Here is a 6,000-nt window from a genome sequence, read left to right on the forward strand (position 1 = left end):
CTTTTGGAAAAACACTGTATTTAGAAGGTGGTGTCTCTTTTGAACTCATCCACTTGTTGCTGTAGCAGTTATAATCCTCCAGATGGCTTTATGGTGAGCTCCCCCCCCCCCCCCCCAGGTCTGTATTCCACAGCTCTGTCCTTTACTGTCTTGGCAGTTTCATGGATGCCACTGTCATTGCATTTCTGTGTCTACATTGCAGGCTGGTTCATTTTTTCCTTCCCTTTTCTTCTGTCGATTAGTAAAAACGTTCTTCCAATTCCTCATTTGTGAAACCTTCCAGTGGCCTTCAGCATTTCTGTATGTCAAACACGCTAGCAAAGCCTTCTGCAACTTGACTTGCAACTTCTCTGTCAAGCTCTTCGCTGCTCCAGTTCATCTACGTGCCTGCATCAGTGCAGCTATCTTGGGGGCGGCTTTGGGTCATTATTTTTTAATGTATTTATTTAATTCTGCATATACTTATTCTTATTTATTATTAATTATTACGTATATTTATCAAATTTTATGCCTTGCCTGCGTGCATCTCCATGTATCATGTGCTTGTCTGGTGCCTGTGGAGGTACCTAGGTTCTCTGCAAGAGCAAGTGCCAAGCCACCTCTCCAGCCCCTGCAGGATTTTGGCCAAAATCTATGAACAAGCCTAATGCTTGAGGCACAACATGCTGGCAACAACTGATCAGAACATGGTTTTCTGATTATGCCATTCACCTTCTAATTCACTTTTTAAAGATGAATTATTTATCGTGCACTGGGGCTATCACTTTGTAAAATTAACACAATGGCAAGACCAGAATAGCTTTCCCCCTTCTTCACAGTTTCACATAAGATTTAGGCTTCTCATGGCCCTGAGTAACAGCAGCGTAGCTTTTCCCTGACTATGGTAAGAACCTCCTTCTTTTTACTTAAAAGTGCTCCCGGGCTTCTCTTAAGCAAATCCAGATTACCAGTATCATTATTGCCTTGCTACAAGGCCATTGTTAAGAGAAATAAGTGTTAAATACCGGAAATGTGATGTCCACTAAATGACTAGCAGGCAAATAGTGTGTCCAGTGGGAATACAACAGACGGATATTCTGGACGAAGGGCTCAGCCATGTCCTGGGCAGGACAGAGAAGAAGGGTATAAGAGCACACGTGGCTGTCCTGAGCAGCCTGCAGCCTAGAACTTAGACATCCTTTATTTTAGGAATAGAATATTTTTGGAGTATAGTTAAATATAAATGAAATCACGAGAAAGGAGAAATTACTATAACCTAAAAAATAAAGTATTATAGAGAAGTATAATTAGGGAAGCTGTGTGACTTCACTAGCACTTGAGGTTAGATTTGGTGAAAATCCATATACAAATGTGGCAAAAAAAAATTCATTTTAAACTCCCAGACTTTAATCTATGTAATTTCTGGCTACTCCAGAAGATAGATATTAGCCATAGAGTCTTTTGAGGGAAGCCAGGATCCAAACTGAGATGGTGGCACACCACTCTACAAACAAAGTTCACGATTGATAAAGGCTTACTAAGTAGTTCCAAAAGTAATAAAATGTATTTATGTTAATAAGCATATTAACATTGTTAGCAGACCATCACATTTGAGCCTTTTTCCCTCTTAAACACGTGTTCCCCCCGCTACCATGTCCCAGGCTGCTCTGAGGAAGTTCATTTGCCTATTGCTACTGTGATGCAAAAGTGTACAATCCTTGGGGGTGGGGGAAAATGAGACATGGCCATCAACCAGCCCTCTCCGCCAAACTGGAACTAACCAAGACCACGGTAAAGGCAGTGGACTACTTGGAAGGCTAGCCCTTGTCACTTTACAATTTTTCAGTTTCGGCCAAGCCTCACACACATATTCACGGCACCAAGACTGTGCCTTCTGCCACAGATCCAAGTTTCTCGGGCAGGCTATCCTGGCACTGGGGCACGATTCAGTTAACATGGGGGTCTAGGGCAGGCTCAAAAGACGAGAGCCTTATTCATTCGGTTATCCTCTAAAAGCAAATATTGGGCAGCCAACATAGTCAAACAGACTACTTTGCCAACTTCTTACGTTATATTTACATTTGTCTCCTGGAACATTAAAGGCTTGTTTAAGGAACAAGCTGCACCACACTCTGTAACTCCTGTTTTTTTTTTTTTCCTATGAAATAAGAGCATTGTCACCTTGAGGCAGCTCCCAACTGACTCAGAGTTTCTCGACAATGCTAGGCTTCAGTGTCTCAGGCGGACAACACTAGTTCCTCCTGGCCCACAGATTATTTTAAGTTGCAGTGCCTGTAGTGAACTTTAATCCCAAAAGAGCAAATGAGAATTTCCAGAAAGATAATTTGTTGGTTTTAAGTGACACATCAGGCCGTGCAGTGTGAGGAAATCGCCTGCTGTCTGCTCCCAGGCTGTGATTCATCCTTTTGTGCAGCAATATTCATGCTGTCCATACTGGCTGCCACTAGTCACTTCTCTGTCTTCTTGGTTATCAGATCAGGTGGCCAAGTAGCAAGGTGCCTGCATTCAGGTGATCCGTGTTTTACTTAACAGGGGTGAAACTACAGTAAGCCACAGTGAAATGCAAAGAGATCACATTCACAGAAATCGCATGACAGTGTTGCTGCAACGGTGCATGTAGGGGCTTACCCGAGGTTTCAGGCTTCACTGGGGGCCTTACGGAATGTCCTTTTTAAACAGAGGAGAAGATCACTATATTTCAAATATTCTGACTCTATTACTATTAAGATTCATTTATCTTTCTTTCCGTCTCCTGTGCTGTTTCTATATTATAGCAGAAGTTTTCCAACTGGACTAACGATCCTATCTCTCAATACTTTCCAGTCTTTTTGGGGGCCCTCTGTACAAGGCACAAGTACTATTGAGGCAGACTGTGTACCTGTTTTACACTGATGGTGATCAACGGGGACAGCGTGGATGGAGATTTACCCACCTGCTAGGACAAAATTGTAGTATAGCCTAATAAACCCCACACCAGAAAGAGCAAACCCTCCCAGGCAAAAGCACGATTTCCCTCCTTTTCGTAATACAAGACATGGCCAGACAGAGCCTGGGTGGATAGGCTTATAATCAGTGCGCTTCTCTCTGCAACTGATTACCATCAGTCAAGTGATGATGCCCAAGTCACAATGGTCACTTCCTTTAATAAGTCTGTGCAACCGCGGAACTGTGAAGCAACCAGGTCATGTCCCACAGCATTGGGGAACACCCTGTCTAGAGCTGCAGCCCACGCAACCGGGCATCGACACTCCTTGCAAACTTCTGTGAAATTCTGCCAGCTTGCTGTCCGTCTCTGCTCCATCCCACCCGCGTTCTCTCCTCCCGGGCGGAGGACCCTGGGTAGACCCGATTGGGTCGCAACACCCGCCAGTGCTCTGGTTGTCGCCGGGCCAGGCCCCTGGGGCCCAGGCTTCTGTTGGTGGAGGCCTCGCCCGCGGTCCTCCCGGCAGGTTCCCACAAGGGCCCGGGAGAAGCTCCGGGTCGGTGAACGCGGCGACAGCGTAGACGAGGCCCATCCCCACATCCCCTCCGCGCTGCCGCGGCCCCCGCAACTCCTGCAAAGCCAAGGGCGCTCTCTCTCGGGGGACAGGGAGGAGTTCAGAGAGAAGGAGGAAAAACCCCGCTGGTACCCGGCGCCAGCCACCAAGCCGACCGAAGCAGCAGCCCCGCTCCGCCCGCGCGTCTCACTCACCCACTCGCCACCGCTGCGCCTCCACCGCCGGCGCAAGGACCGCAACCGCAGCCCGCTCTGGGCCCCGCCCCCGACCACGCCCCCATCACGCCCTCGTAGCCCCGCCCCCAGCCCACGGCCCTCCCAGATTCCGCCGGGCTCGCTCTGCGGATCTTTGCAATCTTTTGTCTTTGGTCACCCTTGTTGGTGTCAAGTTCCGAGCTGAGGCAACTAGCACGCGCCTCCCTAGCACACCGTCCTTGTTCTGTCTAGACACCACGCCCACAGAGAAGGAACGGGCAATTGGGATGGCTGACACTACAGACGCCATCTTTCACGTGGGCGGAACTTGTCTCTGTCTCCCAGAGGGACTCCGTAAGTTCCGGCGTCGCATTTCCAATTTGTTTTGCCTTTGCCATGAGGCACCAGTGCCAGGAGGCCGGCCCGAGGCTGTCTTGCGTTTCATATCTTTTCTTCCACATGCTCGCTGCTCAGGAAATACGTTGGCAGAGCCTCAACCTAGATAGATAATGTCAGCTGCGTTAGGGAAACCTGCTGGGCCCAGGAAGTATAATTAGTGGTTATAAGTGGTTTTGGTTTTGGTCGGCAGGTAGTGGGCTGCTCAGCAAATATTTGATGAATGAGTGAATTTGGGTTTTTGTCTGTACGACACACTTAACTACCATACGTTCACTCCACAACCAGCACAATTTGTTAATTCCTCCCCCTCTGCGTAGTCACCGTGTTGCTGAACAGCATGGTGCTTTTTCTTTCTTTAACTTTTGGGAAAATGCACCATTACATTTGATACGTTTAATCTTTTTGGCTTGTAAATGCATTATGGTTTTTCACTACGGAAGGGTAGCCTTTAACATTTTTTCAGCAGATTTTTCATAATTTATAGAATAAGAAAGGAATTAATAACAAAATACCCTTCAAATCAACACCACCTTCGGTAAAAATAGACCCCTCACTGGGTATTGTATTCTTTTTTTTAACCCATCAATTACCATCTATCTACTTCTTACATACACTGTTTTATACTATGCTCTTCAGTCTACACAGAGAATTAAACTTCATGTGTGTGTAGAGTTCAGAATACATCCAAATACACAGAAGTGGACTAGAATCATGTCTGGAAGGCTAGGCTTAAGAGTGAGATGCTCTAGGCCAAAGTGGGTGAGTTTGCTGGTAAATCCGACGGGTGGGGTTAGACAGCTGATGTACAACGCGAAGAATATAAACTTCTACTATGTCCCACATTGAAAATTTACTAAGTAGGCTTTAGGTACTGTCACATAACACACACACACACACACACACACACACACACACGATAAGTTTATTTTCTTGTTTGTAGTAACCCAAAGCTATCAGTGTAATTGATTGGGTCAGTTCTGTGTGATTCCAGAGCCCACGAGATACAGAAGATTATTGTGTGGTGTCCCGTTGAAGGAAGCGCTTCTCATTTAAAGCCTCTCTGTGGTGATTAAAACTAACACTGCACTACAGAGTAAGGCAGGAGCTTTGATGCACTTCCTCCGTTTTTCCTACTTCAAAATTTTACCTAGAGACAAAAATAAAGTGTCCATCAGATATCTGATTTTGTACAGTATCAGTCCTAGAATAAGTATGTTTTATTAAAAAACAAAACACCCAACCAACCAAACAAACTAAGAAAGGACTAAGGGTGTGACTTAGTGGGCAGAGAGATTGCTTAGCATGTACAACTCCCTGGGTTCCATTCCTAAAATTTTCCACTCTTTCTCTCTCTGGTGCAGAGTAATGAGACACCAAGACCTAAAATTCTGTATGACCACAGGAAATGAAACAAACCATGATAAAACTTATATTTTGTTGTGTATTTTGTGACCAATGAGTAGAAACCTTTGTTATTATTTAGGCATTGCTGTAGCTTATGTGTTTTTAATAGCAAAACTTTTAAGTAGCAAAACTTTAATAATCAGAAAGAAAATAATATGTATGTGCACTGGACCATAGCTCTTGTATTGCCTGGCGATGTAAAGTGGTCTGGCATACAGCCTTCCTTCAGGGATCCAAAGAGGATGCTAATTGTGTAGAAATATGATCCATGTTATTGGTGTGATAGATTTTTTTTTTTAACCTTCATCCTCTAAAACTTTCCAAATAAACCACCTCAAATGACTCTCGGCTCTAAGTAAAAATACATTTTCCTATAGAAATATATTTCCAAGGGTGAAAATGTAGTGCATTTGGCAGAGGGCTTGTCTACCATGCACTGGTTTGCTCCCTGCACCAAACAGACCTGCCAAAGATGGCAAACACCTAACATCTAAGTCATGGGGATT

General features: G+C 45.1%; 1 protein-coding gene across 1 annotated transcript in view; it reads right to left on the reverse strand.

The window, feature by feature from the left end:
* The window catches only part of C9orf72 (C9orf72-SMCR8 complex subunit), a 29,224-nt gene extending 25,457 nt beyond the window's left edge, over positions 1–3,767 (reverse strand). The window contains exon 1 of the mRNA XM_051157691.1: positions 3,692–3,767. The gene's annotated coding sequence lies outside the window, so the exon portion shown is untranslated. The remainder of the gene's footprint in view (positions 1–3,691) is intronic.
* Between the last annotated feature and the right edge of the window lie 2,233 nt (positions 3,768–6,000).

Source organism: Acomys russatus, chromosome 2, assembly GCF_903995435.1.
Source record: "Acomys russatus chromosome 2, mAcoRus1.1, whole genome shotgun sequence".
Classification (NCBI taxonomy): domain Eukaryota; kingdom Metazoa; phylum Chordata; class Mammalia; order Rodentia; family Muridae; genus Acomys; species Acomys russatus.